A 10000-nucleotide genomic window follows, 5' to 3' on the forward strand; every position below is an offset into this window, starting at 1 on the left:
TGTGTGGTGTGAGGGTTTGTCTTTTCGTGTGTGCACGCACACACACATTTTAATGTGCTCTTGGCCTATTTATGTAATGTGTCTATGTCTGTGAGTTCTTATGTCTGTAAGAGAGAGATTCAGTTTGCTAGCACAACTTCGCTTCATCCGAGTGATATATCTCCACCGCAAAGTAGTGGTAAGGCAAAAGCCCAGTAATGAATGGACTAATTACTGAATGCTGCAGTGAAGTCATTTATTATCGTATTACTTATTAATGTTCGCACTGAGCCTAGCGATTGTTCTATAATCAAGGAAGTTGACTGCCAACGGAAAGGGTTTTTACTCCCAAGGCGATTGAGCAGAATTATGTTGTAATGCTTTGGACCAAGTAGTATGTCTGGTTTTGTGTTTGCTTTGCCTGAATTGGACTTATAACACTCCTCGTTGCCACTGACAGGGAAGGTAGCCAGTCTCTAATCCTGAGATTCTTGGATTTTCAAGCACGGAGAGATGTTGTGATCCGAGTTTGGACGTGTTCCATTTTTATACTTCCACAGTCTCGCCGTGTCATTTTTAGTCGCGTTCCCTGCGTCGCTGGTCTCGTCTTACCGACCCAAGCGGCCGTGGAAAGGGTAGGGGGGACCCGGTGGAATGCTGGGGCTGGACTGGGATCACAAACCGGCCGGGGTGTTTTTACAGAGACCAGCCTTTCACCCCCAGCCCCATACTACAATTAGGATGGGATTAGTCCACTGTATATTTAAAGGGGTATGCCACTATTTTGGGGCTTAATACAGTTAAAATCGTTGGCCGGGGTTTATAAAGGTGATAAAGTGTCTTATTTTTCATGTTAAGCGTTGTCTAGTTTGTAGCTAAGCTAGTGAAAGTCGTTGTCTAGTATGTAGCTAAGCTAGTGAAAGTCAATGGATCCGTGTAGCATGTAGCATGCTACACGGATCCATTGACTTTCACTAGCTTAGCGACATGCTCCCTCTTTTAACTTGTCTTAAAGCAAGACAACGGCTTACATGAAAAATAAGACACTTTAGCACTTTTATAAACCCTGGGCAACAATTTTAACTGTATTAAGCCCCAAAATAGTGGCATACCCCTTTAAGGATGCACCGACGGGCCGCCCCATCTAAATTGTGGGCCGGTCTCAAACGGAAAATTTGAAACAGGAAGGCAAACAAATGAACAAAAGATTAAAGAAATGGCCCCTGATGACTGTCTGCCCACCGGTAAAATGCCCTGTATGCCAGATAACCAGTTTAGCCCTGGAGGAATGGTAGGGGGACACGGGGTGTCTCGGTTGTGGCATGAGGGGACACCGTCTCAGCTGTGCATTGAGTGACACAGAGGGGGGAAGGAAATATGTTCCCACACTGTGGCTGCCCCCTTGCTAAATTAAATCCTGTACATTAGGTCACAGCAGTATTTCACTGTTTCTGTTTTTTACCCAGGGTTTTTTTAAATGCAGGCTGCTGTTTGTTTTTAATACTAAAACATTGCTAAAATGCTCTGATCCAAGAAACAGCACAAATTAGACACAGTTGAAGAGTCAAAGGTCGCAATAGCAAAAGTTAAAGCTTAATTTTGCTGTTAAAACTGCCACACTTGGTATTTTGTATGGAAAATATCAGTGTATGTGAATGCCATCCAAGCCTATTACACAAATATTGTTGATAGAGGGAGCAACAGGAGTGCAGCAGGGACATGCCTTTGGTCCAGTTAAAATGTACAGTGCCTTCAAAAAGTCTACACACCCCACCTCAAATGTCAGGTTTTTGTGATGTAAAAAAATGACAGAAAGACAAATAAATTCACAGCTTTTTCCACCTTCAATCTAAACTACTAACCTGTGCAATGCAATTGAGAAACAAGCATAAAGCTTTAAAGGGAAACAATAGAAAATAAAAAACTTCAATTAACATGGTTGCATAAATATACACACCCTTAAATTAATACTTAGTTGCAGCATCTTTGGGCTTCTCTAGGCTATTCCAAAACCTCAATCTTATTCTAGTGAAGCCATCCTTTTGTAGACTTAGGCGTGTGCTTGGAGAAATTGTTGTTCTGAAAGATTAGTTTCTCTGCATCTTCACCTTTCTACCAGGGGGGCGGAGGTTTTGTGCCACTACCCAGGCCCCTGTGGAAATGTTCATAAATCCCTCCTCTCGAATGAAGGCCCCAGTTACAGCTGAAGAAAAACAGCAAAAAAGAACAATGCTGCCACCACCATACTTTACGTTAGGTATGGTGTTATTGCAGTGATGTTTTGCGCCAAACATACCCTTTTGAATTATGACCAAAAAGTCCAATCTTGGTGAGGTAAATTGTGCAAAAAATACTTATGTAATCTCCCAAATGCATGTGGGAAGATATTTTATGGTCAGGTGAAACCGAGGTTGAACATTTTGGACATAATTCCAAAAGGTTTTTTTTGGCACAAAACATCACCGCAATAACACCATACCTAACGTAAAGTATGGTGGTGGCAGCATTGTTCTTTTTTGCTGGTTTTGTTCAGCTGTAACTGAGGCCTTCATAAGGGAGGAGGGAATTATGAACATTTCCACAGGGGCCGTGGTAGTGGCACAAAATCTTCGGGCCCCCTGGTAGAAAGGTGAAGATGCAGAGGAACTAATCTTTCAGAACGACAATTTCTCTAAGCACACGTCTAAATCTACAAAAGAATGGCTTCACCAGAATAATATTGAGGTTTTGGAATGTCCCAGACAAGCCAAAGGTGCTGCAACTAAGTATTAATTTAAGGGTGTGTATATTTATGCAACCATGTTAATTGAAGTTTTTAATTTTCTATTGTTCCCATTGAAAGGTTTATGCTTGTTTCTCAATTGCATTGTACAGGTTAATAGTTTAGACTGAAGGTGGAAAAAGCTGTGAATTTATTTATCTTTCTGTCGTTTTTTTACATCACAAAAACGTGACATTTGAGGAGGGGTGTGTAGACTTTTTGAAGGCACTGTATAACACTTGAGTCTTCAACATCAAAAGGAAGGGTTTCGCCATCAATTATTTGTTCCTGTTGTTTTTTTTTTCTCAGCACTTGGCCAAGAGGAAATTTCAGCTGTTGTGTTTTGAAAGATTGTTACAAGAAAGGGAGTTGGGTGTGCTGGTGCTTTTACATGCCTGTCATGAGGGACATGGATGCCCTTTGATCCTGTCCTCATCACCTCATAACCTTCTCATTCCGTTTTCAACTTAAACAAAAAGTCCCAAACTTTCAAACAAAACGGCCAAGGGAAGACTGAAGTCCACCTCATACCTCAGAAAAATGTGTTGTACGAAGCCACTCTAGACTCTGAAAAGAAAAACACTGGCGGTGTCACGCCCTTATTTCACCCACACAGATTTTTTTTTTTTTACCGTCCAGGAAGGAAGGAAATTTAGCAGCTCTCCACCCAAAAGCAGTTGAGATGAGTGTCGGAAAGAGGAACCCACACACCACACACACCAGACCAGAGGGGTTAGATGTGGCAACGGACAGATTAGCAACCACACGTGCCCCACCAAGAAACCAGAACACTCTTAATGCAACCGCTAACCACACCCAGGTTGTGAACACACACACACACACACACACACACACACACACACGCACACACGCACACACACACACACACACTCGCGCGCACACACACACGCACCATTTCCCTCCCATTCCGGGACTGCTGATACACATCAGCTGTGTAAGCATAATCGATATGGGATGTGTTCAATCACCGTCTTATAAAATAATCCGTTCAGTATTTATAACCAACTTGCTTGTGCAATGCGTCACTTAATAAACTATGTATCATTCGTATTTCTTTTAATAAGTCCTTTGGCAGTGGCAAAATCGTTTGCAAAAAGCTCAAGAAGATTGAGTTACAAAATATCATGAGACGCCTAATGCATTGCACGATGCTCATCTGCAAGACATCACAGCCTTTGTGTAACTGAAGATGAGAAATGGCTACAAGGGCAAGAGAGGCAGGAACTGGTTTCTGCAGTGTATTTTGACTTGCTTTGCGGCTTTGAACTTATTTGCCCTCTTTGGTGGTTTCCTGATTTGTACACTTGGAAACAATTTCAGTGATGCTGAAATTTCACACACACTCACTCACACTCTCTCTCTCTCTCTCTCTCTCTCTCTCTCTCTCTCTCTCTCTCTCTCTCTCTCTCTCTCTCTCTCTCTCTCTCTCTCATATTCAATTGAAATATGTGTAATGGGACTATCCATTTGGTGCCAGCATCGTCGATATAAGTTATCTTGCAAAGTGTTGCCATGGGATGTAGTGCCATTTTGACTTTCCCAGGCATTACCAGTTTGCCATCTTTGGAAAATGTTGTTTTTAATCATCAAGCTTTATGTAATCAATCGAAGAACTGTTAACACCATAATGTGTCCCATGTGTCCCATAATGCTTTTTGCTCTACAACAGGGCATTAGGGAGCGCCAGGGAGGCATTGAGAACGATACAGCTGAGAGGAGGGGGGTCCAGCATTAGCCCATTTTATTATATGGTTGTGACGTCATCTATCGAATGCTCCATTCATTTCAACGGGGCTCCCCAACGTTCGGACGTCTGTTATTTTTCGATAACGGACGGGTTGGTCTATAACAGACCGCTGTCAATGGCAACAAGACTTTTCACTGCTAAAGCGACTTTTCAACAAGACTCTAATCAGCTGCTGTGATAGACAGCACCCGTTGTCCTGGCTACCGCTGTCAATGGCAACAAGACGTTCACTGCTAAAGCCACTGAGCCACATGTTTCATATCACTCCGCAGGGGGTCCGGTCTTTTGTCACTCTAATCAGCTGCTGTGATAGACAACACCTGTTGTCCTCCTGGCTACCTAGCTGTTGCCTAGCGGTGTTCCACAACGGCACTGTTTTGTTTTGCGCAGCAACAATCTTAACATTAAATAGGAATAGGTCTAAAGAAATGTCCCCGCCATGTGTGAATCATTTAAGTATATCCATATAATAAGCGGGTTAACTTTCGGCGAGTCGGTCGCTTTGTGGAATAGCAGCACTTCAGAGAGAACAAGACCCCTCCGCTCCGCGTCGGGGTCTAAAGATTCTCTCTGTCGTGCTGCTATTCCACGGTAGCGACTTTCTCGCCGAACGTTAACCCTTACTTATTTTTTTTAATTCTAATGGGTGTAATGAGTCTAATTTGACTGTAGCTCAGAGAGCTTTGAGTGAAATCATTCAAAGTCTCTAAGGCTCACCCATGTGAGCCAAGCCCACAGGTGTCTGGGGTGGGTGGTAGAGGTCCTTCGTGACCTTTACGAGAGGTCAAAGGTTAACCCAGTGCCATCTAATGAATGTGCATGTGAAGTTAACGTTCACAGCCGCGCGTCCATGGCATATTTTTGGCATGCAAAGCAACAGGCTTGCAGAGAAACTGAAATGTGCCGTCAAAATTAGACATGAACTCTCGACAGCCAACAGAGTAAAGATGGTCAGTAGCACTGGCTTCATAGTCACAGTTGTGTGAGAGACCGACCAATATGGGTTTTTCTGAGGCCGATGCCGATATTTAGCGGTCAGACTCAGCCGATGGCCGATCTGACCTGCCGATATCTAGGGCCGATATACTATCATATTGTCCTTAATTGGCATGCTAAAATGGCTTTGTTAATGAAAACAATAACTTATTAATTGCGTCCTTTTTTTGTTAAAATTTCACTTAGATTGTCCGTAACTATATTTTTAGAGTGAAACATCACGCTGATGGTCACCAGCATTGATCATGCAAAGTAGATAGCTGCCCACAGATGTGCCTGACTTAAAATCGGCTTGGCCAAATAAGAAAATCGGCCGATGCCGATCAATTGAAAAATGGCACAAATCGGCCGATTAAATCGGTTGGTCTCTAGTTGTGTGCATGCATGTGTGTATGATGAACGAACATTAAAATGGACAAAGTTCCGTTCTAAACGGTTTTGAATTTCAAATTTGAAACATTTTCCTCTGTTGGATTTCACAACCAAAAAATGACTTATTACTCATGGTGCGACGTGACCCCAAGTAGGTGTCTCTGTTTTTTATTGTTTGACATTTATTTAACCAGAAAGTCACACTGAGGTATCAGTTAACACCTCTTCCTCCAGGGAGTACTGTTGAAATTCCAATTAGGACATTTGTGATTTGTAAAGTTGACTGTTGAAAATGTTTCAAATCTGCTGAATCATTCTATGTGCTTGGAAAGTACAGTCATTGGTGTGTGTATGTAGTTCAGAATCCATCCATCCAAGCTGGTGATTTTTGAGCCCCAGGTCCTTAATGGGATACACATGGGATGTGACAACATGTCACAGATTTTTCTTTTATGTCAACTGGTGTGTGACTCGTAACACACAGCGTATCCCAGACGAGAAGAACAACTCTCTTAGTCCCTCGTGGATGCACACAAACGAAACTCAGGTCCCACTGGACTTTCCATAGATGACAGCACAACAGATAACACGTCAATGGCTGCACAAAAAAGCATTTAGCATGAATGGGCCATCCCAGCATGCACAGAGAGAGGGAGAACGGATATGATGGTGGCTTTTAGTTGGTGATATTGACTCTCTTTGCTGTGCATTATGCCTTACATAACAGTCACTGCAGCGGAGGCCCATGCTCCATTGCGCGCGCACACACACACACACACACACACACAGCTACTGTGTCAGGGCAGAAATGGAGCAGTCACTACGAGAGTATGGTCACACACACACACACACACACACACACACACACACACACACACACACACACACACACGCACACACAGCAAGCATCCGTCAGGGCTAGAAATGGAGCAGTCACTACAAGAGTATGGTTACACACGCTTGAATGGACAGGCACAAAGGGACAGAGATGGAGCATACAATTGCAGCCTGGGATGCACCATTTAAGTCCAATAATAAAGGGAGGGAATAGAGGTGTGGGAGAAAAATGGTAGAAAGGGCAAGAGAGATAAAGGCACGGTGCCATTAACTAACATTTAGTCCCATATATAGGAGAAAAAAAGAAGAAAAGGGCGAGAGATACAGAGAAAGGGGTGGAGAGCGAGACGAAAAGAGTAAGATATACTGAGAAAGAGAGAGATACAGGGAAAGCAGTGGAGAGCCAGAAGAAAAGAGTTAGATATACTGAGAAAGAGCGAGAGATACAGAGAAAGGGGTGGAGAGTGGAAGAAAAGGGTAAGGTACATTGAGAAAGAGCGAGAGAAGAAATGTCTGAGAAAGGGATAGAGAGAAGGAAAAGAGTGGTAAAACAGAGATACAGAGAATGGGGTGGAGGGGGACAATGGTGGGGCATTTGGTATAGCAAATAAAGAACACTTGGAGAATAAAGACTAGCATAGTAAATGGTAAATGGACTGCATTTATATAGCGCCTTTCCACTCCTTCGAGCACTCAAAGCGCTTTACATTGTATGCCCCGCATTAACCCAGTCACACTCACATTCACACACCCGTGGCAGCGGCAACTTGGGGTTAAGTATCTTGCTCAAGGACACATCGCTGGAACCTGCAACCTTCTGGTTACCACGCAGGCTCCTTTACAATCTGAGCCACCACCACCCTAGGGGTGTAAATCACAGCCTTCATGACGATACGATATCGATTTCTTAAATCAGGGATTCGATTTTTTTCCGATACTTAAGAATTCCCCACGATGCGATTTGGTTCGATTCGATTTTTTCCAATTACTTTTCCACTACTACTGTGTTATGGAGCTAGGGCATTGCACAGGGGCCACCGATTCGATTCTTTTCGATTCTTTTAAGAATGCCCCACGATACGATGTGATTCGATTAAATCGCCAGCCGACACTTCCGATACATCGATACATTTCGATTTTATTTACATCCCTACACCACCCCATAGTATGGTATTTAAAAGGCACACTCAATGTAACTGTTTTTTTTTTTCAATGATTTCTTGAGGATCAATACTGTCATTTACTGTACACATTTAGGATGCATTCCAATATGCAACCTTTCGTCCTCCACTTGTGCTTGTGGCCTCATACCAAGAAGTAATATGTTGTGATGACATCACTAACAACAGCATTATATTTCAGTATCTCGCAAAAACTCAATTGTTAAGTGAATTTCTCATTTTCAAACAGGATGGTAAATGAAAAATAGTCCACCAAAAACTGTTTTGGCTAGGCTGACAGTGGGAAAACTTAATTGTTTCTCCACAGAGGCGGGGCATCAGCAAAACGTGAGGCCACAAGCCCAAGTGGAGGACGCAAGGCTGCATATTGGAATGCATACTTTGTGCCTTTGTTGCATCGCCACAAAATATGCTCTCTCTGCATTGCCTAGCTACACAAGGGGTGTAGGTTCTGGGCTTTTACTGTGTGTGTGTGTGGCATAATGCAGTACAGAGTCCTGTGGGTGTAACACACACACACACACACACACACGCACACGTGAACACACACACACACACACACACACACACACACACACACACACACACACACACACACACACACACGCACACGTGAACACACACACACACACACTACCCTGGGGAAGGGGCACACAGTGCAAGGTGCCACAGTAATGTCATTTCTCCGCGCTCCACTCCACTCACTCCCAAGCCACCTCTGCCTGTCCTGTCCCGTCCTGTTCTCCCTGCATGTGTCAGCACTAGCATGCTTACTCAGGCCAGCTGCAGCGACACTGTGAGTTAGCACCTCCAAACTTTCAGGACATGCGTAACTACGTACCTACAGTACGGGCATTTCAACACCAGCCCTCAGGCACCAGTTCTGGGACGACGTTTTATGCAATTGCAAAAGATACTGAATGAAGGGGTTCCAGCAAAGGACATCTAAGCTTAGGCGTTAGCATCCACACGTTGAAAGAGAGAGAAACAAAGTTTCAGAGATCCGGCCATGAAACTGTAAAGGCATACTACAAGAGTACCCTTGCACACATGGTGTGGTGGGTGGTGGTCAGGGGTGGAGCTATAGTGGGGGCCAAGCATGGCATTTGCCCCAGGGGCCCACACAGCCCTCCCATATTGTTGATGAGGGCCCAATTTTAACCTTGGCAGGGTGTATGGGGGGGCCCTATCAGTGTTTTGCCCCCGTGCCCTGTGTGCTGCCACTGGTGTGGTGAGTGGAGGTAATGGCGGTGTGTGTCCTCTGTTATACCTCACACATGCCACTCATGCCAGGGCTGAGTGGGTGTGTGTGCGTGTGCGTGCGTGCGTGCGTGCGTGCGTGCGTGCGTGCGTGCGTGCGTGCGTGCGTGTGTGTGTGTCAGGGCTTTAAATTAACACCAGCCAACTGGCCAAATGCCGGTGAAATTCGAGTTTGGCTGGTAGAAAAGACCAACTTACTAGCCACTTTGACCCATTAGGGAGTGTGTGTTTGGCTAGTACAGTAAGAGATGAACTATCTATGAGCTGTTTTCGCTGGTAATGAAAAAGGATAATTCCGAGCCCTGGTGTGTGTGTGGGCGTGTGTGTGGGCGTGTGTGTGCGCGTGTGTGTGCGCGCGTGTGTGCGCGCGTCTGTGTGCGCGTGCGTGTGCGCGCGCGCGTGTGTGCGCGCGCGCGTGTGTGTGTGTGTGTATGCGCGTGTGTGTGTGCGCGGCCATGAGGGGGTATGTGAGGGCACCAGGTACTATTGGTGTTGGGACGTGAAAGAGAATGCTGTTTGCACACGTGTGGTGGTGACGGCAGAGCCTGCCCTCTGGTAGCCATGGCATGTGTGTTTATAACGGTAAGCATTGTGTGTACGTGGGGGTGGGGGGTGGTCACAGGACTGCAAAAGAGTACCCATGTGTAATGATAGCAGAGTGTCCCCTCTGATAGCCCTGTCATGAGCGGTGTGTGTATGTGTGTGTGGATATGAGGCTATGTCTGTTATGTGGGTATGTGGAATGGACAGGTGCACGGGTGTGTGTGTGTGTGTGTGTGTGCGTGCGTGCGTGCGTGTGTGGTAGCAGCCAAGGGACGTGCCAACAGACGTGTGTCCCCTCTGTAC

General features: G+C 45.0%; 1 protein-coding gene across 6 annotated transcripts in view; it reads left to right on the forward strand.

The window, feature by feature from the left end:
• add3a (adducin 3 (gamma) a) overlaps nt 1–10000 on the forward strand; it is a 271834-nt gene that overhangs the window by 167317 nt on the left and 94517 nt on the right. The window lies entirely within an intron of this gene.

The sequence above is a fragment of the Engraulis encrasicolus genome, chromosome 1 (assembly GCF_034702125.1).
Source record: "Engraulis encrasicolus isolate BLACKSEA-1 chromosome 1, IST_EnEncr_1.0, whole genome shotgun sequence".
Classification (NCBI taxonomy): Eukaryota; Metazoa; Chordata; class Actinopteri; order Clupeiformes; family Engraulidae; genus Engraulis; species Engraulis encrasicolus.